General features: G+C 38.3%; 1 long non-coding RNA gene across 1 annotated transcript; it reads left to right on the top strand.

The window, feature by feature from the left end:
- On the top strand, nucleotides 1-27630 carry LOC146439487 (uncharacterized). The gene is made up of 10 exons (XR_014850812.1): nucleotides 1-113; nucleotides 3713-3876; nucleotides 3983-4081; nucleotides 11473-11529; nucleotides 15339-15430; nucleotides 15928-16020; nucleotides 16929-17105; nucleotides 17913-17990; nucleotides 21728-24732; nucleotides 25444-27630. It is a non-coding gene; the product is annotated as an uncharacterized LOC146439487 (long non-coding RNA).

The following is a 27630-nucleotide window of genomic DNA, read 5'->3' as shown; positions in this document are numbered from 1 at the left end:
AGCCATCTGTGGTGTGCCCTTGAAGCTGTGTCAGTGAGACAGATACCTGCCTGTGGGAATTGGAAGTGCTCTCCAGGAACTGTGATGCCTTGTGCTGACAAGTCTTGCTGAGTGTGAACTCTCACTGTTTTTTTCATCAAGATGGCTGCTGGGGGAGCAGGTCCTGCATCAGCTGTGCCAAAGAATGAATCCTAATTTATTTTAAAATGTGCTTAGAATGTAACACGTGAGCAGGGGTGTTTCAATGTTTGTGTATATATTGGTCATTATGAAATCTCTTGTAATTCCTGTGTATAAAATGTGTAATTTATATGTAGTTCCATGGAGCTTATTAGTGTTACTGTAGTATACAGCCAATTAGACACAGTGCAATATATAAATTACTCTGTAAAAGGGTTGCAGGTGTGTTTGGCTGAGGCTGGACATTGCAGACCTGTTTTCTATCACCTTGCTCTTGTGCTGTCATTTGTATCAGTGGAAGTAGGTGTAAACTGTGGCTAATTCAGGGAGGCGGTAATAACTGCCCAAAGTGCAAAAACTCAGACTTTGTTATAACAGGTATTGCATTGTGAAGTATGTTTCCTGTTAATTCTCTTCCAGACCACATTTCAAAAAATACTTCCATTTGGGGAAAGGGGTGGTGGTGTGTGTGTTTCATTGTTTGGGTGTTTTGTGTGGTCTTTCATGTGCTCTTTCTTTCAAGCATACAGAGTTGCTTTATCAAAACTTTTTTTAAAATTTAAAAAATATTGCTGAAGTCATATGCAAAAAGGACATTTAAAGGAAGAGTTATTAAAAGTTGTTAAGGTCTTTTCAATTCCTTCCTAAAAGCCTCCTCAGTTTTGTCTGACATGGATCTAAGACCCACACCTTCCATTGTGAAAATATCCCTAATGATGTGCTAGTTCTCAAGGATGTATCAGAGTGCTGCAGCTAACACCCGATAACACTGCTCACTCCAGTGCTGGCACACTTTGCCTGATGGGTGCAAAATCTCTCCTGAAACATCTGAGGCAAGAAGTCAGGATCTGCATTGACTTGCAGGACCATGCAGCAAGCGGTAAAAAAATCAATTCTTACTGAGTCAGGAGGCTAGGGTGAATGCCTGATCCTTTCCCTCTTTGGATGTCTTCTTTTACCCTTGTTTTCTTCATGCAGGAAATGCAAGTATTACTTGTTTTACAAGCACTTAGCAATGTTCCTTTTTTTAAGAGCATAATAGTTATGCCTTGTGGCAAGGTTTCCCTTTTTTTTTCTTCTTCCCAGGACTGAAATTAAAGCAGAGCTCCCATGTTTAATACATTATACTAGGGGAGTTATAATGAATATCTTTGCTCTTACACTGACCCTTCCTTAAATTTAATTTTATCAAAATGAACGTGTATCTGACAAAGAGCTACGGGACACACAGTTGTGGAGGTTGCTGGAAAGAATTACCTTTCCCTGCTTTAACTTGTTTGCAGGCTGTGCAGGGTTTCTTCAAGAGAAGAGCTACAAGGCCTTTGTTGTTTACAAAGCATAACATATAGCTAACCTCTGGCACCAGGTCCAGGAGGATGTTCTGCTGCCTTCTCTCTTTGCTCAGCTGGCCGCCTGCCTAATCTGCCTGCTGTAACTGGGATGTTTGCGGTTACTTTCCCTCTCAGTAGCAGTTTGTGTTGAATTGTGTGGTCAGAAAGACACAGACAAGATTGTTTGTAGGATTCTTTAATTAGACCAGCTGCAAAAAGGAGATGGTTTCTGAGGTACACAAGCTCTTCTCCAGGCTAAGACTAATAATCTTGTAGTTTGAAGAATGCTAACTAAGCTTCAAAGGGTGTTTTTTTCCTGACATCTCTTCATCTAATCCTGTATTTATTCATTACATTTTAAGGCCAGGAGGGCCTAACTGAGTATTGACCCTGTCTCCTCTTCAAGGGTCCGTTATATTTCACCCAGCTGTCACACAGGGCAGGGACTGGTATTTTGCCAAAGCAGATAGTCCAGAGAGGTGCTCAGTTTTGATAATGACCTTGGCTGTTACTATTTGTAAGTGCTCTTGGTTAAGTACTCAAGTGAAGCAGGATGCCTCTGTTAAAGTGACTGGATCAAATCTGCTGCTATAAGCACTTAAAAGCATTGAAAAGGGTGCATGCAAATGATTTCTGGAGGTTTCTCATCCAGCTTCTGCTTCAACTCCAAATCTAGGTCATGTTGCCCATGATCTTTTCTAGTTGAACTTAGCCTGTCTCAGTGTACACATTCTGGATCTGCCTGTGCTGTCAAGTACAAAATCTCATGGGAAAATTTTAAATCAGATCTGTTACAAAACCCACGTGTATCACATCCACACAGCTGTTATTGCCAACCTAACCTGTCAAATAATGAAAATCTGCTGACGGCATTCATTATTTTTATTCAGTAAGTCATTGTCATGAACTCTTTCATCTAAGAATCTCGAAATCGACTCAGGCATTGACATGAACTTTTGTGTCATTAGTAGAAATTTGCCATTAGTGGATCCAATCAAGCCTACCTCATGGCTCAGGCCTCCTTTGCTGCCTCAGTTGTGAACCTTTGCACCTCTGGCTCATGCCTGGAAATGAAAATGTGTAAATACCTTACACTTATGCTGCTTCCAGCAGAGCCAGGTCCAAGCATTTCTGAAACACCAGTGCAGTGCAGCTTGTATGCTGCTCCTGGGAGCAGCACTTAGCAGCCACTTGCTTGCCTGTGATTTGAGGCAGATGGAGGAAGATATGGGAGCAAACAGTGAACCAACGTAATTGCACTTCTCTAGGTCTCATGGAAGTATAACAACAGCTTGAAGTTAAATCACTGTGTTTAAGAATTTATCAGAACAGCCTTTGTGCAAAACTTTATAGGGTCCTTTCCACCCCCTCTTTTATTATTGAAAGAGGGGTAAGGCGGCCTGAACAAAGCTTTAAATCTCTGTTTCAGTTCTTGATCTCTGAGACAGATTTTGCATTTTCATGTATTACTGCCTTTTATGACACATCTCAGAAAGTACCACTGTAATTTTCTAGCCAGCAAGAAAAAGAAATAAAATCATCTCAAGAGTTTTCCAGTTTTACTGTTGCTAATGATCAGCTTGCCACAGAAGCTCTAAGTGATGGGCTGGTGCTGCAACTAAGCTGACACAACAGCTATTTCTGCTAAGTCAGCTCCCCTCCCTTTCCTGTCCTTGGTCTCTTGCTAAAGTTTCTCTGATAGCAGAGTGAGCCAGCTCACAGAGCTCAAACAAAAAGAAAAAAAAAATTTGAGTGTGTCCTTATTCTTTTCACTTATTTGTCTTCACTAATTCTGAACTGGCCAGGACTTCAGTTTCACAATACTTTTGCATTCATGTAAGTGTGTTGTGTAAAGTGAAGTTCTCAACTACAGCTCTTCCCTGCTTGGCTTATACTGGATGTCACACCACCTGTGTTGGGACACAGATCTTGGTGCTGACCTGGAGGAGGATCATCTCCTCATTCCACTTCCTAATTTTTCTTCAGGTTAGTTTATATGATAATGACATATGACTTGATCTGTCTTGTTACATAGCTGAACAAATACTAGGAGAAAGGGACAGGGCCTCCTTTAGCTGGTAATTTCCACTTGTTTTGGCTGAGACAGAACATGGAAGGGCTATTTCAAATATGCCCTTGTAAAACTGGACCAATTTTGCTGACACTAAGTCATCTGCTCTCTACTTCTGTTGAAGGTAAAGTAGTGAAGAATACAGTCCAATGGAAAGAAAATACATAGGATGAAAAGAGTGAAGTATGGAAAAAACATGATGTGGTCCTCTTCAGAAGTCTTTTTTCTTTCAAAGAAATGGAGATTGGTTGGAATAAGGAAAATATAATCTCTAAAACATTCCTGCATTTTATGGTAGTTACTTTTTTCCAGGGTAACATGAATGCAAATACACTGTCATGAGTTGAATATCCCATTTAGAAAATGCATCCTTCTGACTTTTTCTTTCTTCTGCCCATAGCACCCAGCCAGACTGCTGGGATTGGCACCCTGCCAAAGGCCACTTCATTCTCAAGAACACACAAAGCCCCAAAATGAAACTGAGTAAATATTTCCTATGGTAAGTGTGAAAATCCCAACCCTTGCTGGCTCATTTCAGCTGAATTTTTCTCTATAATTACTAAGCTGAGTGTATGAATTTAAGGTTGTGTTTGTCAGCAGCTTTTTCCAGCGGCTTTACCAGAACTGCACTTGGTAGCCATTTCTACAGAGTTATTATTATTCTACTGCCATCATCACCAGAGAAAAGAGTTGTGGTGCAAAAAGACTGTATAGCATGCATGTGGCTACAGGAGGGTTCTGTGGCAGAGCAGATAATTTACCATAGTGCTCTGCAACATCTCCCCCTCACGCCCAGTCTCCCTCACCTTTTCAGTTTCTAACATGCTTTTTAAAAAACTGATTTTCTTGTGGGAACACAGAGGACTGGCCTATGACCCTCCAGAGCTGCGAGGTCAGAGTTTCTTTCCTGAAAAGGTGATGGCAGAGTAGTTGTCAAGAATTATGGTACAACCAGTTGGGAAGACATTTTGTGGCATTGCAAACATAATGATAAAGGTTAGTTCATGTAATGAGATGACTTGTGGGTGCAGCACAAAGGCTATTGAGATTTGTTGAGTTTAAAAGACGATTTTGTTTCTTGTGCTTTGCTGTTAAAATCTATCTATCTGCTGACACAGTGGGGAGATTATTACAGACTGCTGCAGGATGGAGAGCTAAAGATTAGTCTGGCGGTCAAGGGAACCAGCAAAAGCAATTATTCATGAGCTCACCTTACTCTTCCTTCTGACAGCTAGGAAATAAATTCCTAGTAAAAATACAGAGAGTGGTTACCTTCTCTATATCTCTTTCCCTATTTCCTTGCTCTGTGTGAATACTCTGACAGTTCTATTCCTGAGTTAGGTTTTTGAGCTTTGGTTGTTTTTTAGGTTACAGACCTTTTGTCAAAGATTTACAGAATCTTTGTCAAGTTCTGGGTTGGGCAGTTTGTGTTATATTTCCATGCTGAAGGTACTGGCAGAGTTTCCACAGCAGTTACTGGAAAATAGGAGAGACAGCATTCTATGTGTACCAAGTTCCTTTAGAAATCTGTCAACAGAACTGGATTGAGGAGCAGCATGAAATACATGCATATCATTCCCTGATGGCTTTAGAAAGGGTGCTCGGTTCATCTGTTTGTCAGCAAAGCCATGCCATACCAGCTGTGAGCAAGTTGCCACTTCAGGCATGCAGAAAACCACACTGCATTTTTTCCCTGTTGCAGACAATAAGGTGCATTCTGATTCCCACTGGTCTTTCTTGAAGAGATGTCCAGCTACCTCAGAACTTCATAAGCTGCTGAGTAATACAACCAACTGCTGAAGCAGTCACAGAAGCATCGTGCTCCTGAATCCAGCACAGTTACAGTTGGCTTGACTTCAAGTTTGTGATCGCTCCCAGTCCTGCTTTGAGTTTGTAGGAACTGCTGCATCAGAAATGGTTGTTCAGGGAAATAAAATTATTAGGAAAAAAAAATGTGAGCAGCTTAGGAGCTGAGCTTGAAATTCATCTACTGCTGCTTGCCAGAGGGTGCACATCCATCATATAGGTTGTGCTGGTTTTGTCTGGGGTAGAGTTAACTTTCTTCAGAGTGGGTGGTGCAGGGCTGAGGTTTGGATTTGTGCTGAGCACAGGGTTGATAGTGCAGAGATGTTTTTGTTATTGCTGAGCAAGGCTTACACAGAGCTAAAGCCTTTTTTGCTGTTCCTACTGCCACATTGGTGAGGAAGTTGGGGATCAGGTAGATGTTGGGAGGAGACACAGTCAGGACAGGGGACCCAAAATGACCAAAGGGATATTCCAGACCATATGGCATCACGATCAATGTATGAAGTAGAGGAAGAAGGACATGGGGAGGATGTTTGGAGTGATGATGGTTGTCTTCGCAAGTAGCTCCCATATCTTCCTCCATCTGCCTCAAATCACTGGTGATTGCATGTGATGGGGCCCTGGTCTCCTGGAGGTGGCTGAACACCTACCTGCCTATGTTTTGCTTTGCTTGTTTGTGTGCCTTTTCGTTTCCCTATTAAACTGTCTTTTTCTCAGCCCACAAGTTTTGTGGGTTGAGATTAAGTCTTTGCTTCTACCCTCGCCATTCTCTCCCCAATCCCGCAGGTGGGGTTAAACCATGGCATCAGTGTAGATGGATAAGCAGCTGCAGAACTGAACTTGCACATTTGAGATTTGGGCAATGTCCTGTAGCTTTGTGTTGACAAATCCCTACCTTGCTAAACTTTTGCTGTATGGGCAAACAGCAGAGGTGACAGTGCAGCTGACACTCTTCTGGCTCACTAGCTCCTCTTAAACCTCCCATCCCCTCTCAATATCTTGCTGCATCTCTCAGTCCTTATTTGATCACTCTTTGTTAGCACCAAAATACTGCCTAGCTTTAAAACATTGATGTAAAGGGTCAAAGTTAAAATATAGGTGTCTAAAGTTTGGAGTGCTAGGGAATCTAGGACCTAGAGGTTGCAGAAGGTCTAGCATCCCACACCTCATTAGGGGCTCAGGGGCAGATTTAAAACCCAAAACCACTGGTCAGGCTCTCTCTCCTAGAGGGATATAGGGACACTAGTTCAAGTTGGGCAATAAATATTTTGTGACATACAGGCCATGCCTTGCTGTTTAGATGATCTGAAAATTCAAGTCCCATTGATTCTGAGTAGTGGAGAACATCATGTGTCACTTGTGTGTTCTGGAAAATGGTTCCTGCAGACTATTAGTTACAGGCACACATTACTGAAAATCTTGAGCTGGAGTTGCTAAATGTTGTTCTTTATGGCCATTTCATAGCTCAAGTACTGTTCAAAATACAGCAGACCACTAAATGGCTTTTATAAGATAAGAGTTTTAGGTATAGTTTATTACATGGTTCAGTTATTTCATGAACAACAGCAAATTGTTGTGTTTTTTCCTGTTTCGTTTTTCTTTCCCCCAACAAATGATCTCCTCTGCCTTCATTGCCCAAATGTAAATGGGTGCAGAAATTTCCAGAAGAATGTTTATTACATAAATGAATCCCTAATGATTGATTTTTGTTTTCCTCTGTGAAGTCCACACAATGGGAGGTGGTTGCTTATCACTGAGTAAGATCATTGAATGATTTAATGGGGGGTTAAATGAAAAGTAAGAGTTTTCATACTGGTGCGATGTAAATCCTGCATCCAATTAAAGCCTCAAAGCATTTTTTAAAAGCTGTATAAAAGGTGAATCATTTCTGTAAACAGCCCTTAAAGTGAAACCCCAACACCTTTGCTGTGGGAGAAGTAATACAATCTCAAATACCTCTGCAAACAAAGAGTCCCTTGCCTTCTGCAAGCTGCTCTCTTTTTTTCAGCAGCTCAGCATGGGGTGCCAGAAAAATCATTAACGGGCCCATCTTGCACTTCTGGCTTTTCCACACCTGCGTATCATGATCTCTGCTGTAACTTTATGGACCGTGAGGAGGCAGGTTTGACGCCATGAAAGACAGGCTCAGCCAACAGCTGCAGGATGGGCAGAAAGCCAGACAGTAAAATGTAAAGAGGAGGAAGGAGAGGGATCACCTTTGAAGTTTAAAAAAAAAAAAAAAAGCATGACTTTGACCACTTCCTTTTTTAATTAGCTGTCTCAGGTACATTGAGCCACCAGTTTGAATGGATACTGGTGGGGGTTTGCTGGAAATGCTGAAGGTAATACTGTAAGGGTTTCATTACAGTGTGACTATTATTTTTTAACAATTTTTTTCCTTTTTTTTTGTTGTTTGTTTAAGGTTGGGGTTTTTGGGGTTTTTTTGTTTTTTTTTAAGTTAAATGTCTTAGCTCCATATCATGGAAAAGAGCTGCTCCATTTGGGAACACTTGAACTACAGCTAAAATCTGTATATTTTGCAAGTGTGAAAAACATTAAAGCTATGACGAAGGGTAAATTTGGATTCCGTTCTAGCCAGGAAATTGATGATTACGAGTCCCATAGAAACCAGGACACACCTCCAGGACACACAGGTTGAATTTTTTGAATATATGTATATAATGTTAACTTTTGGTCAATATCCATGGTAGCACCAGGAGGTTGATTTTGATTTGAACCCCTGTAGCTGAAAGCCAGAATGGAGGGATCCTGTAGAGGAATTGCAGTTGCTGTAGGAATCAAACTTTGCTGTGCCCCCAAGAGGCCAAAAGTTCACTTCGAACTAGTATGTCCCTGCTCCTCTCTGTGCATGTTAAATTACATTCAGGGGGAAAATGCAAACTACTGTTGTTATCCATGTAGGAACTATATGCATTTAATTTACAAGACTGTAAGTTAAGGGTAAGTATTTTGATATTAATAATCTATGTTAGGGTCAGATCCAAAGATAATACTCTAATAACTCAGAACTGAATGAGCTATCTACCAGGTAGAGAATTTCTATGAGGTGATGAAAGAATTACACAGTCAAATCCTGAAAAAGTTCAGTGAGTATTGCTCAAGCCTCAGAAAATTAATTTAGGAATTTACTGGACATACAGAAAATCATTCAGACTGAATGGGGAAAAAAAAAATCAACAGAATCAACTATGGTCCTGCTGTAAAGTATAGCGTGATCTCACAGTAATGTCCGAAGATGTAATATCAATCACATAAAACTTCATTGTGCTTTGTAACTGCAGTAGTCTTGAGTCTGTTCTTTGCTTTAAAGAAAAAAAAAAAAAGAAAATAACACTGGATATTACTATAAATCCACCAACTTCAGGTAGAAATTTAGTTTTATGCAGGAGTAGAATGTGGTCCAGTGTGCCAGTGTGTTTTAACAGCTTCAAAGAAGGCTGAAAGGGGCCACCAAACTGTGAATTGTGTTTTACACAGGTGATTTGTATAATTTAAAAAAAAATTGTTGGAGCATGGAGTAATTATTCTCATGTGATTTTTTGTATAATGTTTTTAAGCAAAAAATTAAAAAGAATGCTAAGATTCATGCTGACAAACTGTAGTTAAAATACATAATTTGATATATCATAGGTAAAGAAAAACATCTATGTAAATTAATTTAAGCTATTATTTAAATTTTTTTTACATAATATATTTTTAGTAATCTAGTATATACTCTAGTATGAAAAATCTGCCTGTCATTCCTTGATGGATTTTTTTCTGTCTCTGGACATAAGAATTAACAGAAAAGCATTCTAGGGAGTATGTGGATAGGTGGTTTTCTCTAGCTGAAATTGCTCCCAGTTTAGGAGTGTTGATTTTATTTTTTAGATACTGTAGATAGAGTTCATGGTGTTTTCAGAAGTAATTTCTGTAGACTAATGGCCTTAAAGTCTGTCTCGTGTTTATGGCTTGCTGCACTCTTACTTAGTTAAGCATAAGACAGAAATTATTTCCCAATATTATATTCAAATAAAATATTATGAACAGATAACAGCTTTTTGTAGAGGATGGTAGAATATAGGTGAACTAATAGCATGGCTCTTTTTTTTTTTTTTTTTGGTTTATTTTTATGAGACCCTTGTCAAAACCTGTACATTTATTTAAGGGATTTGGTCTCGGAAAATTCAGTTAACTGTGAAAGTTTTAGACTTACTAGGTTATTTGAACTTTAGAACTGGAAGGTTCTTTCCTTTTAAAGAAAAGATGGTCTAAGCCCCTTCTCTTTCCAGTGCAGCCTCAGATAAAACCGATTTATCATTAATAGATATTTATCTAACTTTTTCTTAAGAACCTGCTTTCCCTGTCAAATTTGGTCCAGAGTCTCCTTCTTTTTACCATTAAAATGTGTAATTCTCAACCTGGAACCTTAACCTTCTTCCTTCAACTAAAGCCATTCCTTTAAACAATTTTTTTTAAATCATTTTCCCCGAGTAACTAAATAAATAGGAAAAAAACCCTATCAATTCCTTCACACAGGTTTGCGTATCATAATTTCTTCAGCCTTTTTTTTTAAAGCTATCACCATTTTAATTACTTGCATTTTCTAAACTTCTGTTGACCTTCATTGTTCAGTTCAGCTTTTCTGTGTCCCTCTTGAAGCAGCTCACACACATCTGGATGTGGTACTCCCTTGAAGATGTAACACAGCATAATGATTGGATTATTACATTTTGTGATTTCCAGCTTGGATTTATCTAGTTCCTCTTGCAGTGTTTGGGTTTGCTAAGCTTGCAATCCTCGATAGTTACTCAGCTTTCATCTCACTCTGAAATCAGCTGCTTGGCAACTTGGCTCCATGTAGTGCATTATTGCTACCTGTATGCACTGTCTTGCTTTTGTCTATGCTGAATAGCCTGCTGCTGCTGCTTCAGACCATGCTTTCAATTTGTCCAAATCACTTTGTATTCTAAACCCAGCTTCCTGGTAGTCTCTTCCCACCTGGTGTCATCCACAGGTTTAATAAAATTATCCACTCCTCTGTCACTGCATGATGTATTATGGACTCTAATGCAGGAGGAATATAAATAGTTTGTCAAAAGGATTAAAGCTGTGTCTAGTGGTTCTGATAGTGGTCCTCAGAATACTAAATCAGGAGCCTCACTGATGAAGTGTATGGATGTGCATGGACTTACGGCCTGGAAAAGAAAAGGAGTTGGGAAGTAATAGGATAAAAAGAAGCTAGGCCTATCTTCCAAATAGAAATACAGACCGACTTCCTAATAATGTATTAGCACCTCTAGTGACAGAACTAAATATTGAATTGGAGATAGCAGAAATAATTATTCTGTTGAGGCTAGGCTCAGTTCTCCCAGGTGTCTTTGTTCCAGGTGATTTATGAATGTCAGCAGGGTAAAAGTTTAACCCCTGCCATTTTTACATCTCCTTTTTACACTGTTAGAGATGGATGATGGCTGTGTTGCCCTCACTAGCTGACTGCCTTTTTTTGTACTGACATAAAGGAGAATCTCTGTAAGCCACTCCCAGGTGAACCATGACTGAAACTGTGAGTCATTTGCTGCTCTTAGGAAAGTAGACTTGAGTCCTGTGTTGTCTGGATCAGAGAGATAACTTTTCATAAAGGGCCCCAGAAATAAATTTATTATTCTTTTGGTACCTTACAGCCCCAGCAACTTGGGGGTCAGTAAGTCCTACAAGTTAAGAAGAGTAGGTTGGCTTGGGAACTGTCCAGGAATTCCAGTGAAACCAGGAGATATGGGGGAAAAAAATTAAAAGGCATTTTTGTTCACATCAGCGCTGAATGAGTGCTGTAGCAGACTGTAAACCACCATGCTGTTTCACAGTATGATGCTTTGAATGAGCCTTCACATGGATTTTTCTTCTTTTTAACATTTAAACTGTTACCAATTTTTTTCTCAAGGTAAGAATGGTGAGGGGTCATTAGAAGTGAGAGTATTGCACACTGAAACAGTTGGCAGCCTCCAATTTCTATTTATCCTGTTAGACTCACCTTTTGGTATTTGTGTTTTATGCTAAACCTGGATGTTGGATTATGTTCCACAGCTGCAGCTTTCTGGGGCCTCAGAATTGCAGAGAAGACCTGAAGAGCCTTGGGAGGAGGTGAGTTCTTCCACCAAATCTTCACAGCATGTCTCTGTTATCCATGCTTTCTCCTCACTCCCTCACCTCCTAGCCCAACAAAAAAACCCAAGGTTTATTTGAACTCTTGTAATTAGATCTGTCTGGGAGAACAACCAAAGTGTCAAGGTTTCAAAGAGAAATGCAGAAAAGTCAAGAGCAAGTAGAGACTTGAAAAGGGAAGTCGAAAAAAAAAGCTGGTCTTTATCATGGTAATAGTAATGAAGCCAAGCTGCAAAAGCCCAGACGAGGGGCTGGGTTACTGTACTGTGAAGTGCTTCCGCTGGACTTCCCAGGGCAGCATCCCGAGCGAGAGGCTTAGGGAACCGCGCCGCCGCTCCGGGGCCAAGCCTCGGCACTGCTGTCATTCGGGCATTTCTGGTTCTCTGAGGAGCGATGGAGCAGGAAACACTACAGAAGCAAACACTAGAGAAGCAAACTGTATGCGGGTGGGGAGCATTTGGGAGGGCAAAACAAGATTTCTCCTGCCGGAGAGCCTCGCCGCGGGGGGCTGCGTGTCCCCAGAGCCGGGATGGCCTCTGTGCCCGCCGGGCTCTCAGCAGCCCCCAGGAGGTAACACGCAGGGTTCCCTTGCTGGACCCCTCTCTCCGAGGCTACCACCCGCTGTTGTGCTCGGGGGCACGCTGGAGATGGGCATGGGTGCCGATCCAGAAAAGGCACGGTGGCTAATGATTTCTCAGCACAGGAGCCCCATTTCTGTGAAGCCACCACGCAAGCTCGCAGCCTCTGTGCATGCATATCCCCCCGGGGTATCTAGTCCTCCGCCGGTGCAATCAGGCTTCTAATCAATTAGGCAAATTGACTGCGGGAGTGAGCTATTTCCTACTCCTGGTAACCAAATCGGCTTGTGTTAACGCCGTATTTCCCAGGAGCCCCGGTCTTCTCCACCTTAGCGGGGCTTTTTTTTCAGATGCTTAAAGGACTAAATTATGAAAAAGCAGAGGAGTTTCTAGTAACTGTGGGCATGCTCTGTTACTGCAGAAACCAAAATAATTTAGCAAAGTGTGGGAAGATTTTGGTGATCCTTTTAAAAAATCCTTTGATTTGGATTCAAAGGGACAAATATTCCAATTAAGCAGGTATGAGAGTATTTGCTCTTTAAATCCCAGTCGACCAAAGACACAGTGCACATGAGCAGATTCGCATATACTCAGAATGTATTTAAATCTGTAGGTGCTACAAGCAGTTATGACATGCCACTCAACAAATACAGCTTCAAAAGTCCTGAGGACAGCAGTTCCAGATGAAAGTTAAGCTCCACTTTCTGCTGTTCTTCATAGCAAGGCATTATTTCTACCAGGCTCTGCGAGGAGCTCTGCGTAAACAAGTCACTGAAGTCCCAAAGACTCCACGTGGGCACAGGCGTATTGGAGGATCAATGCCAAAGGATGTCACATCTGTTCTTAAACATTACTTTACATATACCAGACTACTCGTTTCTGAGATTGTTTCCCAAGATGTCATCAGGCTACATCATTCTGTCTGATTTCATTTGCTGTTTCAGGAGTTTAATTCACTGTAACTTCTTGCCTAGTGTTACATATGGGACAGAAAAAAAATAGCCCCCACAGTGCTGTAATCAGTCACTTTCCATGTGTAGCCAAGCAGCCCACCAAGCATATGGCCCTGCTCTTGTTTCTGTACAGTCCTACCAGTTGCTTTAGTCTCACTCTAGTGGAACACAGAATGCTGAAAGTGTTGTATAATGAGTCACCCACACCAGTACTTCATAAATTGAAAGTGGACCTGGCATTAAGGTCCTGAAATCATTCCTGAAATCTTCTGAAGCCCAGCTCCAGAGCCTTAGCTTACTGTTGGTCCTGAAGTCACTCAGGACCAGCAGTAGATTAGAGATTTTAGAGATTAAATAACTCTCATTAGTAATGAAATAATTGTTGCTTTTTTTGCCATATTTGCTTCCTTCAAGAGGCAGGCAGGTAATTCAAGCTGCTGAATTCATACAGAAAAGCAAAATAAAGACCTCAATGAATTTGCCATCATACACATATAAAATGAAAGATTGTTAAGATTAAAAATTGCTACTCAAAGTCATTAATGACAATTTATTTATTCATTGTAAATTACGTGTAAATATGCATTTCATGCATGGGGGATACTGTCTCACAGTAAAACAATGAAAAGCAGAGACTGTTAGTGACAAGACATGTTTGCTTGCTGGACCAGTCAGCAGAATACGGGAAGTTAAACACTATATATTTCCATATACATAATATAAAAATTATAGTTTATAAATAATTACATCTTTTTACAGCTACTACAACATGATCAAAAATTGCAATTAAACCAAAGATTTTTTATATTGGATTTTTTTTTTGTTATAACATTTCTGAGTACAATGCAATGCTTCACCAAATGAATTGAGTGAATAGGAATTTCAGGACATCATTAAACATCCAGTGTTGCACAGTATTATGCAGACAATGTTTATTTCCTAGTTGATTTAAATATGACAATTCCTTTGAGTAAGCTTAGTTTATAATAGTCATAGTGTGTAATTTTTTTTTTTTACTTATAGTACAAAACCTATAAAAGGAGTAAGAAATATTTTCAACATGAAAGGCACTCTTTTTATTTGTATTCTTACTTTGGCATTGTCCAGGAGGTCAGTTACTGTCATTATGTATGAACATATTTAATATTATATTAAGATATATTCAGGTCTTCTGAGTTTTATCTAAAAGAGCAAGTAGCTTCACTATTTAACAGATTTATGTTAAATTTCAGAAGATGTTATTTTGCTAACTTTTGATTTAAAAATATTTCTCTTTTTTTCCTCCATTTGCAAAAATGATGGCAGGGTGTTATTCACAATTGTAGACTACCAATATAATGCGGAAAAAAAGTGTTCCACATATTAAAAATCATTAAAATAACTGACACTAGTTGCTCCCATGTTAACCATGTGCTCAAAAAAAAAAAAAAGAAAGGGACCAGATAGTAGGTACCTTAAAAGGTGATTCAATTTCAGATTTATTTCCCCATGTATAGCACTAAATTTTGGCCAAGCAAGGTTATAAATCTGCTTTGTTTCACGTTCTGTGTTCCATGAATGAATACATTTCTATTGGACCAAAAGGCCTTAGAGACAGAGAACCAGACCAACACAAAGAAAATCCCAATTGCATTAAGACCAGATCACTGTTTTCCCATTTCAAAGTACTTTTCCAACTACTAGAGCAATAAAATAGAAATGTAATGAATCTTGTTCTAAGAATGTGAGCTGGAGGATCAGAGTGGTGACTTGTATTTGTTATTGTTAAAGAAAGTCCACTGCTTGCAGAACTCCAATCTTGTTTAGGAAGCTGATGGACCTGCTTGGAAACTTCGTGGTTAAGCTTCACTGAAGCACTTAGGAATATGACTGACTCCTAAAGAGAGAGCAGCCTCAGAGTTTTGATGGTTTCTCACGTGTTTTAATGACCTCAAGGACAAATTCACAGTGAGGCTTCATTTTAGATAGAAACCCGAGTTATTTAAAATTTACTGTGACCTTCGTGTTCTTTCCTGTGAAACAAAACCTGTTTCTGTGCTTGAGCTCTGATGAAGCACTTGCTTTTATGACAAAAAGCTCGCAGTCCTCCAGAAAAAAAAGGATATTGCTTGTAATGCTGGGAGAGAGCCATAACAGCCCTGGTATGAAGAGGTGCACTTTTTCAGGATACTTCCACAGTTAGATCTGATGATTCAGCAGCAACAACAATATCTGCCGTATATTCACAGATTGATGAACTTTATTGCTTTCCTCCAAGCATTATTCTCTATTTGGTGCTACTTGGAGCAGGAGGCTGGAGCAAAACAATCAGTTTGCAGCTGCTGAATGGGTTACAGCATCTATGATCTGGTCAGTAAGCAAACAATTACAGCTTTCCTCTCTGCTTTGTTTTTTCTTTTTTTTTTCTGTTTTTTTTTTTTTTCCCCAGAGTGTTTTTTTTTAAAATTAAGGTCTTGCCAGGCAAAATAAGGACTAAAGCACTTTTCTATGGAGTATTGGCACAGGGATGGGAGAGGTGGGTGTCTTAAGCTCTTTAATGAGAGCTAACACTAACCATAATTTTTATTTTAAAAATTATTTGAAGAAGTGCACTTTTCGCCGGTCAGTGGGAAATCTGCCCAGAAGACTGGAGGGGCAGGAGCTCACATCTGTTTTCAACCTCTCCCTGTTCTGCATGACTTTTATTGAAAGAAAATGAATTCAAAGGAATTGGTGGCAAGAATAAGGTGATAAATTGAAAATAGTTTTTGGATGTACATTTCACATTTTTGTTACCCTGCAGGTTAGAAATGTTGTATTCTCAAATATGAACCATTAAAAAAGTTTATTTTTTCTAAATCTTCTAGGCATTAAAAATGAGTTTTAACATCTCATGATTATCTACAGACAAACCTTTCAAGCAAATGATATCAGGACCTTTACAGAATACCAGTTTACAGGTATGAGTTCAGAACTGTGGTAAAACCAGGAGTAAGCTTTTCTTATTATACTACACCATAAAAAAGAATGCTGAATATTTACTACTAATAAGATGAATGAAAGTCAAAGGGAAAATCTGAGAGTAAAGGCCCATTTTGTTTAAACAAATTTCTGATTTTTTTGATATAACAATAAGAGATATTTGACTAAAGAACCCTTATTTCAAGAGATGAAATAGAATTAAGTAATAAATAAATATTTCCCTTATTTAGCTGATACTTTAATGAATATCAAAACCAGCAAAATCCACGAATGGCTTATGATAGTCTCAGACTGTGGGACATTCTTACTGAATTCAGGGATGTATGGCTCTTCTTAAGATACAAAACCTGTAAATACTATTATTTCACTAACTTCTTTTGCATTATTCCTCCAATTGATTCTTCATCCTGTGTACTTAGCAAGCAGTGTGTGAGCAGTGTGCATGGAGGTATTAACTGTTACTCTGGTACAGGAAGCACACATGAAATAGCAGTTAATTGTGACAGCATTTTCCTTACCTATTTTTAAGCACCTACTTGAAGCATCTCACCTTCTCCCTATCTCAGCTATGTCACTTATGATGAATCCAGGCAGGTGAACTCAGAACTGAGTTAGCCATAAATGTCACTCCCCATGCCAACTGGCAGAAATGTACATTCTAATTCACTCCAAAATTCAGTCCAAAATTACTGTCAAGGCTCAAAGGTGAACAGTTCCAGTAACTAACAGAAGTTTCAAGCCAAAGCTCAAAAGATGCATTCAGTTCTGAGCAAGTTATTGATTGTGACCATATTTGATGCCATTTAGCTGTGTTCAGTATTCTGCTATGAGGGTGCAGAATTGTTTTTTGTTACTCAAAACAACTTTGTTTTTATCTTATCCCAAGGTGGATTATTCATTTGCAAGAGAACATAAATCACCGAGTGTCACTGCGAAAGTGATGGAGGAAAACATATTTCCAGTTTTGGCCAGAAAAACATCAGGGACAGCACTGCAAGAGATCTTCCAAAGCATGAAAAGTTTTCTATGAACTGAGAAATGAAGATAATGGGGTCACAGAAAGGTGAGTATATTTTCTCCACATAATGATTTGAATCAGCATATTTGCTAGATCACAGCCTTTCTTGCAGGACGCTCTATCTAAAGTTTATTTCTACAAGAGTAATAGTAGTTCCTGTGAGTAAAATGCCTATATTCTTTCATTCACTGACTGAAAGCAGAAACATGATTTATTATAAACAGTAAGGTCTCCAATGACTTTTTCTTTTTGTAACTGTGATTCAGAACAATGCAGTACTGAAAGTAATCACACATTCAAATACAAGTAGGTGTGAGCTTTCAAATATACTGAAAGTGAATATTCAGAACATCACATCCTGGTGTTTGCTTCTGATGTTAAAAACCTGCTGTGCAAACCAGGATGCATGTTTTCAAAAGTCTATAACTTTGCCATTTTGAAGCCAGATTTCTTCAAACAGAGCAGGGCACATATTTACCTTCCAAGGATTTGTGCCATTTGTGCCAATTTCGGTACTGTTAAAAGAAACTGATTTTGAATTTCCTTGAATGCAAAAGTAAATGAAATAAAAATTTCACAGCTCATTTTAGATAAATTTGTTTAGGTGTTCTGAGTAACATTTTATTAATAGTTTCTCCTTGGTTGAGGTCAGGAAGTTTTGATATTGTCCTACAAGAGAAGAGATGCTCTAAATAACTGAAGAGACAGAAATTAATTTATTACAATAGAAGAAGAATATCTAATATGAATTTATTGCAAACATAGCACAATGCTGTAAACATTTAAATTAAGTCTATGAAATTAACTGTTTATAATAAGCCTTTCCAGAGGTGTAATTTATGTGTCTTGCAGAAATCCAGTGCCAGTGCTCTAGCCCCACAAAAAATAAAATTGACTCTTCAGGACATGGCTCTGAAGCATCCAGTGCTGGTATGTTGCTCCTCATTTATTCCAAATGATCATGTTTGGTTCTATAAGCCTGTTGAACCAAGTTTGGAGGCTTTGTCTAATTTGAAGGGAGATTTGGGTTTGACATTGTGCTTAAGTCTAAATGCAGCAACACACAAAGACTTCTACTCTACTGCTGTAGATAGGCATGCACATACTGCTATTAATACTTTTCTCCTAAAATGTAGTATTAGGAACTTTAAAAGTACAGGTTTTCTGGTTAGGAGTAGATCTGATGAAAAGTGAGAATTCATGAATTTTGAAACATATTCTCCTTAAAAAAAAAAAAACAAAAACAAAAACAAAAAAACCCAAAACCACAAAACAGTAAAATATTTTGGTCCCACACAAAAAAGAAGTCTCAAGATTCAGCCTGGAAAACTGCATTTTGACTTGAAAACTCAAAAAGCCTGTCACTAAAACACTGATGTTCTTGGCTCAGATGGTGTTATTTTCATTTGTTGGAATGACACCAAGTGCTCTGGGTCAGCTCAGTGTTAACCTGTACTCTACTGACTCACTGGGGCTGTAACTCACATGGAAATAAAAGCACAGTCTGCCTCTGTCAAGCTCCCACAGCACCTCAATCCTCCTGTGTTACACTCGCTCGTGAATCCTTCACTTACTAGAGGGGGCATCTCCTTGCAATATATGTAAAATAGGGTATGCAGTCCAACCAAAGGAGCCCTGTCACAAATAAGCCACCATCCTTATGTGGAATCTGGCTCAAAGGCAGCCAGGGGTTGTACTTGCCTCCAAACATTTAGACCAGCTAAACAAACTAGGACTGGGACTCAGATTTGACTTAAAACCAGATTATTTTTTGTATAGATTTTTCCATTTTAATACATATTCTGTGAAAATGCTTACTTCTGCAAATACTGCATTCTTCCCCGTTCTTAATTAAGTAGCAAAGTACTAAAGTATTTTTAAATAAGCTGATGTAATTACACTGATGATACACCTCTTGGTTATGACTGACTGATACTATTAATTTAGATGACGTAATTCTTCAGTGTAATGGTGAGCTTTGATTTTTTAACCTTAAGTAGCTAAATCAAGACTTACTCATTTGACTAATTATGCAGATAAAGAAGAAATCTCCGTGACTAGAAAGGAATTACTAAAATATAGAAGCACAAAATTACCTGTTTATAGTTTCCCAAAAAGCTTCACCAGGTAAAGATTATCTAAAAATACTTGGAATTTTTTGGTATTAATGATCATCCTGGCCTTACATGAAGACAAGAATTTTTGCCACTCTTTTATCTTCTTCTTCTGCAGCAAATCTCTAAAGTAATTTTCCAGAATGGTTGTTATTGCTGCAACTCAAAGTTTAAATTACTGTAATGAAACTTGAGTTTCTCCATTTGGATACACTTCCAGTACTGAAAAGCACAATACCAGTGATTTTTTCTTTATTTTGCACTGCAACTAAGTTGGAAGGAAATGTTTTTCAGTGTAAGACCTTCCATGTACCCGTACATGCCAGCAACAAAACTGACTATGAATCAATGAATCCAGCTTTCCAGGAAACAGTAAAATAGGCTTATTTAGAAGTATGTTCATATTCTTGGTGTGATGCAGAAAATGGTTTTCAGTTTCATTTGATGGAAGTCTTCATACCTCATGTATGAGTGGACTGTCTTACCCTCTTTCAGGCACTGCTCATAGAACTAATGAGACCACAGATTCATGTAGCAGAGACAAAACCCTCAGCTATATGAGAGAACACAACTCTTGAAATGGGAGAGATGAAAACACTTTAAAGAAGCAAAGATGGTCAGTGGAGAAGAGAAAAATCCTTCTCACAGATGATTCATTATTTTCAACTAGAAATATTCATTGAGATTTAGGATTTCCAACAAAATTAAAAAGTTAATCATTCATGATGGAGAAGAAAATATATGAGCACCCTGGTTAGCAGCAGGACAGGGACTAGTATGTAAGGGCAGCATAACTTCATTGCAGCAAAAGGAATCTAGAAGACAAGTTAATTTTTTACTTCCAAAAATCACAGCTTGTTTTGTTTATCTTGCACAGAACAAAGCATTTCTTAAAACAGAGCAACTGAAATAATAAATGTGTGAAAAGTGAAGCCAGCAATACAAATTCATAAAAGAACAAAAATGGGATTAGTCGGCCTGTTTTGCAAGAATATGAATATTCTGATAATTCGCATTCACTGGAAGAATCTTCCTGAGTTTGATACTGCTCCATTTTGAGCCTTTTTTTCAGATTTGATCAGGAAATTGAAGTTATAAACTTAATAGTTTAACCCCCAAGATAGCTTCATTTCCAACTACCAAATTCAGACTTCCAAGTACAGCAGATAAAGAGCTGGAAACAAAATTCATCCAAGACCAATGAAGAAAATTTTCCAGCTTTTATTAATATCTTAAAATTAAAAGAAAACAGAAGTTTTAGCAAAATAAAGTGTCCTGTTTCTTTGCCTTACTATCCAGGCAACAAATCAGGGAATAAAAATGCTGTTTACAACAGACATGCAAGCTTACAAAAGAAATTAGTAAAGACACATTTTGTGGAAGTCACCTAAAATCCAGAACAAAGGTAGTAAGATTTTTAAATGGTATATTTCTGCACTTAACTGCTAATAAAAGTGGGTACTAATTGTTAGGCCCAAGAGTTATATGGGAGGGACAATTAACATGTTGTTCTGTTTTTGAAGTATCTGTCTGCATTAACATAGGGCATTGTAGTGCAGATTACATTGAAATGCTGACTACTCTGCTGTAATATTGCTAGGAGGAAAACATTCAGTCCTACAGCAAAGAACTGATATTAGTTAACTTAGAAAAAGTAAGTATTGCTCTGGTTTTGATATTTTAGATGGTCTGCTTGATAAGTGAAGATATATATTAATTTCTCACAAAGATTTGACATTTCTTTCCACAAATAAATGGTTTCCATGAGGAGTTTTTAAACTAAAACAAAGAAGTTTTGTACACAAACAGTACAAAAGTTGTGACATTAATGCCAACTTCTCCCTGCTAAATCTCTCAGGATAGAGAAAAAAAATAAGTTTTAGATTTAGAAAAAAATTATATCACTGTTGGTCAGGTTAGTTTTCTTTGCAGTAGTCAGCCCTGTCTAAGAGAAACCAGTACTTCTGAGCTGGTGAAATAATAAATTTAGATCAATGTGTCAAGATCAGTGGAGTCAATATCTTCTACAGCTTTGCCATATTAGATTTTCAACTTTGTACTTTCATATCTGATTGTTTTTGTCCAAATTGCCAAACAAAGAGAGAAAAAAGGATAAGGAGTTAATTGTCGCAAGCAGAGCAAAAGAAGCATGTTTGTTTGCACATGCTAATCAGTTTCCCCTGTGTGTTTTCATTTTCCCCTTCTTGGGTGTGGGTGGAAAGTGGATAGGAGCAACGAACAACTTCTAACCCGACAGCTCTGCTTCTTCCATAATTTCCCCTTCCCCTTTGTTCTCTCCTGCAAACAAAGAAGTTTCTCCTACCGGGTTTCTCCTCAGCTTACCAGGTCTGGCTCCTTTCTGCTCCCATTCCCCCACTGCCCCATGGCCCCTTCCCCCACTGCCTTGCCTGTCTCCTGCCTGTTCCCACTGGCTTTCCATCCTCCCTCCCATCACTCCCGGCTCTTTGTTCCCACAGGGCTCTGGAGATGTGCAGCAGGAGCTCAACTCTTTCTTTTTCATTCTTTTTTCTTTTCTTTTATTTTTTTTTCCAGGGAGGAAATAGGGAACATTTGAAGCCCCATTGACAGCAGACAAGAAGATAGCAGAGAAAAGAAGAAACCGTCATATGCCTTAAGAAAATGCTATCATAAAACAAAGCCATGTTTTCCTTTAGAAGAAGATACACAAGTCCCAAGAAAGACTGTATGCAACTTGCATGTAATTATGACAGTTTTCTGTTTAAGTGATTTGTACAAAATTAAGAACTTTGCTTCACAAGTTTAACATTTTAAGAAGCACATTTATACCTGTGAAGAAAAGTGAAGAGGGTGGGTTGAAGTTGCCTCATAAGGTTTTCAGAGAGCTTTTACACATAGAAATAATGAGTATCTTTTCAAATCCCTGTAAGGATGTTTAGCAAGGAACTATAGCTTTCCGTACTAGAGTACAGCAAGGCCTCAGGTGCACGGTATTAACCTGCTACCATGAAGGTGATCTGGGTAAGACAGTTATAGTATCTTTGAAAAGGAAGAGAAAGCACAGCTATAATTTTTCCAGCTTTGAAAGGGCATGTGCCAAATTTTTCATCATGAAAAACAACTTTCGCCACCACCATATTTTGATTAGGAGTATAACTGCAAAAACAAGTTTAGGCAACCAAGAAAAAATTTTTACAGAGTGATGTGTCTGTTATTTAAAATGTATGTGTCTTAGCTATTTAAAAATTAGCACTGTAACAGCCAAATCCAGGACATAAAGAAAGGTATGATTGGAAATTAAACACCTTTGCTTTTTAATCAGGTTCTTCAAACAGTTTTTCAATTCCTGCTTGCTTCTAGACTATGCTTGAGATAATTATAATATTTTACTTAAAACTGATCTATTGGAACAAGCATCAGTCAGACCAGTCCAGCTTTGATTGCATGGTAGTGCTGAGGAAGGTGAAGGTGCCTACAAATTTGTTATCCCTAATATCAAAGATCCAAAGACTAGAGTTCTGCTCTGCGGCATAGCGCATAAATTACTTTATACGGGAATTCTCATGCGTCCTGATGGATCTATGAGAACTGGCAGACACTAATAGGCAGTAAAATAATTTCTCTAGAAGTTCACTTCTGCTGTTTGTTTGCATACCTCTCTGGGACAGAAGTGAAATTTGCTAGTATTTCCCCCTGAATCCTCCTCCCATGCATTGAAAACAATGAAATTCTATTTGAATTAGGACAACAGGAGAGGCAATTTAAAGGGGCACTAAAGATTCAGTCTCTTAATCACAACTGTGACAAAATGCTGTTATCCTTGCCGGCAATTCCCTGGCAATTTACAGTACACTAGTGTAAAAGGAGGAGACCTTGCATTGCAAAGAAACCTGACCAGATAACCAGATCTTCATCTACTTATTCCCCTTTCCTTACACTAATTCACAAATCCTAGGGATCACCAGGTACTCTGCCATCCTGAAGCCATTCAGGAGCTGTATTTTGACCCTGACATTGAATCTAAAGTTATTTAGAAACCGAAGTCAGTGCAGACGTTGGCTTCTGAATAACCCATTTAATGAGGAGGGCATTTCAGTAGGACTGTGTGAATGCACACCAGTAGCCCCATTAGGCTGCAATAGCAGCTTAAGGGTTTTTACTATAGGGGCAACCTAAAACCACGCTGTCTGAACTGTGGTTTCTGCTGCTCCCCAAAAGGGAGCCCCTTCTGCATATAAGACAGAAATTAAATTGTTGGGCAGGTTTTCCCTGCAGGGTCCTGGAATCCTGGGTTGGCTCAAGTCTAGCAGTTGTTTAGTATGCGAGAAAAGAAATACATAATTAGGAATTTGGGAAAGATCAGAAGACTTTGAAGATAACATACCAAAGCAAAGAAGACCTCAAAAAAGAGTTAGGATTCTTTCTTATATGTCACTGCTGGGCTGATTTCCTGCTGAACAACTGCTCAAATGTAAAAATGTTTTGTTGTACTAACAATGATAGATTAAATCGAGTCAAATAAAGGCATATTTTCATTATCTGCATATAACTGAAGGTAATGTAAAACATAAGGAGAAGCAGGTAGTGTAAAGGCCAGGAAAATACCTCAAGGATCAATATGGTTTTCAAAAGATTGTGATGTTTTTAACAACTTGTTAATTCCTGGTGTATCAGTAAGTGCCAAACTCAAATCATTGTTTCAAATTATGTTCCAACACAAAACACATAGAAATTCCCTACCTCTGTTAGGCACCACAGAGAAAACAGTCTTCACATACTTGTGGATGAATTTTGAATTATTGTAATTTATGTGACTCTCATAGGTTGCATTGACTCTCAGGTCAATCTCTACTTTGTCATTACCATGGCTATTTTCAAGCCTTGAATATCTGAATCTTAGCACTCTTCCTGTGAGGTGCTTAAATAATTGGAAACTGCTAAAAAAAAACCCAACAAAAATCCCTGGTTTTTAGTCTTTAATCTGGACACTTTTGTCAAGACAAATACTTTTAAATTACCATAGTTGCTCTTCAGGCAAGACTCTTAAGCCATGTATTCCTATGTTCCTTTAGGATGAAAGCATTCTCAAATAGGTTTACCTATTTATTTTGCATCTTTCTTTATGACCACTTGATGGGAAAAGGCAGAAGAAATGTTATGTGTAATTAGTTTGTTTTAAAGCATATTACTAAGACAGCATCCCTTTCCAGAATAGCATATTTCTGCTGACAGCCTTTTTACACAAGATCTTTAGCCAGTTCTTAATGAAAAGTTCAGTTTCCAGCAATCTATAAAAATAATTTCCTTTCCCTATGAAGTCTTCCAGAGCTGTTAATTTGTGTAGAATAAGGAAAGTAATTTCAAAACAGATATGAAATAGGCAATTGGTTTTCCCGTCCTGAGATTGCCATGAGTTTGTTCTCTTGAAGGAGATTTTCACCAGGACTTTCAGCAACAGAAGGAGATCCTCCGGTGTTATGCACAAAGCTCTTCAGCTGCAAGTGGAAGAGAAGAAAGAACTTTTGCAGCCACTTCAGGATTTCTACTTGGAAGCCTAGTAACAAAACATTGAAGTAAAGGTAATTAGAAATATGTGTGATTCAGTGTGAAAGTTTCTCAACTGAGGCATCTCAAATATATCCATTGAAAACACCCTTCTACCTGTTACTGAGAGTTTTCAGTTACTACTCAATATTTCAGTTTAAATGATTTATTAGTTGGTCTGAAGCTGTTAAAACTCCACTTCTAATAGTTTGTAGAACCCATTATAAATTGTTTTCTGTAGAAGTTTATATTGCTTTGTTAACTCTGAGATAATTACAGAAAATTGTGTCTTTTTAAAATAACATTTTAAAACTGTGGCTCTTGTTTTGAATCATGCTGTAAGCTTAACCCAAATTTTCATGGAGAGACACAAAGCTTATCTCCACAATCACTTTAAATATGTTAGGGATCACTGTTTTCCTGTGATGTTTCTTTGAGTCAGAATATTGGCAATGTTAGGAAAACTAATTTCCTTGGGGAAAGACTCAAGGGTAAAATATTATTCTGTGTACATCCTTCAGATTGCTTTTGATAGGCACTGTGAAGCATGAAGCATGGAATGAGCAGTTGTCTTCTCTGTCGCTCATGACAGCTGGTTGATATCCATAAGGCTTCCTGGAGCTGTGCTCCCTCTTGGAAGGAAATCTGGGATTCTGTGTAACTAGTTGTTTTCTTTTATCTTCTTGTTTTCTTTCGCTGGAATGTTTAAGCTAAAAAATGTATCAAAATTCTGTGGTGAAATTTAGGCATGAGAATCCAATCCCATAACTTAATTTCTGCTTAAAGTGCTTCATCTGTGCCATTGAGGCGACCACAATTTATTGGGTGAGTAAAACTGAGAATATGCATTCTGTGTGTGAGGGTGGATGGGAAATGGAGGTTGTGGGGGCTGAAATATCCTAGTTTGCTACAGTTCTTCACTTTGGTAGGAATTGTAGGTATTAAGCACCAGAATACCAGGTAATTTACCAGATTATAATATATATAATCTGGTATATCTGGTAATAATTATATACCAGAATAACAGGTAATTTATTTAGGCATTTAATTTTAGGCACCCAGGTAAGTTGAATTTTGAGTTGCTGTTCTTTCTTGAATTTGGATATAAGGGAGGAGAGGGTGGAATTGCACATCTTGAAAGATGTAAAAGCTTGGAGGGAGAAAACTGGTTTGAGGCTGCATATCAGAATATGTGTAGAAGGAATAGGATAAAAGCTAAACAGAGTAAAATATGTGCACCATATGAGAAAAAAAGATAGAAAACACTCTTACAGACAAATGTGTCTCATTTGCAAGCTAAGACAACCAAAGAAAATGTTAGTGTGCATGGATATTTGAAAGCAATCTGGAAAAAAAAGATGTAGTTGCTGGACCCTGGATAGAAATGGTTTTCATCTCTGAGTATTGTCTCTGAATAGTTGGTGTGAAACACAATGAGTTTGCTTGAAAATACATGGGGCAGCCAAAAGCTTGTAGCCACTTGTGCCTTGCTGAGAGATCAGCTTCCATAAAACTGAGCTCCTTTAAAGAAGGTGCCATGCTGTCAGCACATCTGTCTCGAGAAAGGGAAGGAAGCGCTGAGGGTGGAGGATTGCCGTTCATTAATTGCATCATATTGAGCTTCCAGGCAGACAAGTACTTGAGACGGCCAAAAGGTGGAGATTTTTAGGTTCCTCCCCCTACTTTTCTATCTCCTCCCCCCTTCCCAAAAGAAGTGTTTTGCCAAAACCTCCTTGTGGCAGAGCAAGGGTTTTAAAAGAAAAGCCGAAACAAAGCAAGAATTTTGGAGACTTGGTTAATTCCAATCCTTTATTTTCTGATAGGAAGATTTGTAATGTGTGCACTCTACCAAGTTACACTTCATTTTTACTGTTACTCAGGGTGTAAATAAAATAAAATAAAATTAAAGAAAAATACCAGCAATAACAAAATAGGGTCACAAGTCATTACCCAGTCTTGTAAATACAAGAGTCTCCAGCTTCCAGTCATTGATCTGAGGACAAAAATTGTAAGAACTGGGGATGTATTCATCCTTTGTTCGTTTTTATTCTTGTGTGGATTACTCATGGAAAACTTTCCTATGCTTTCAACAGAAATATTTCTAAGGTAAAATCTGTAGAAACTAGCTGAGGCTCAGGAATGTTTTTAGCATAAGAGTTCATTAATGAAATGAGTTTGCAGGTTTTGTAATTTCTTTATCAGAAATGTATACTTGACTTATTAACTTCATATTGTTCCAGTGTTGCACACTATAATCTTGTATTTCTAGATATAAAATGGGGTGAAAACTTTTCACTGCATCGCAACAGTTGCTTTCTGAATGGAAATATATTTACTACAAGTGTACACAACTTAATGTGTGAGACAAGACATCTGCCAAGGATAAAGTCTTGAATTAAATCCTATTTTTATCAAAGCTGTCGATGTATTAAGGCTTGAAGTGTTTTCTTCTTTGAAAAAGGTGCCTTAAAGTTATTTTTCTACCTCTTAGATTGACTCTGTCCTTGATATCTGGACAAGCAGAAACAGGAAATTAATTCTTGGGGAGACATGGCATCTGCCACAAGATTCTTGAAGTGAACTGCACCTGAAATTACTGAATTGGACAATATTGAATTCTTCCTTCTGGTTTCTTTAAAAAAATTTTTCCGAAGCCAGTGTTAAATGCAAATAACAAGCTGTCTAAGGATAGAATTGGAGAAGGCTTCAATTAGTGGTGTTTTTTGCTAGTATAAAATGATGAATATAACATGATTGAGATTGGTTTTAATCTAATTGTTTTGATTCAGCTTGATTAAAAAAACGGAAGAAAGCAAATACATATTTGCAACACATTTGCAAGTTTATTAATGTACTACATTAACATGGATGTAAGGGGAAACTCCATGACTGAAAAGAGAAATTTATGTTTCTGCAGTGTCCCCTGAGCATTG

This window comes from Lichenostomus cassidix, chromosome 3 (assembly GCF_008360975.1).
Source record: "Lichenostomus cassidix isolate B80296 chromosome 3, HeHo_3.0, whole genome shotgun sequence".
NCBI classification, from domain to species: domain Eukaryota; kingdom Metazoa; phylum Chordata; class Aves; order Passeriformes; family Meliphagidae; genus Lichenostomus; species Lichenostomus cassidix.
Note: the sequence above shows the minus strand (reverse complement) of the source record. Positions and strands in the feature narration are given on the sequence as shown.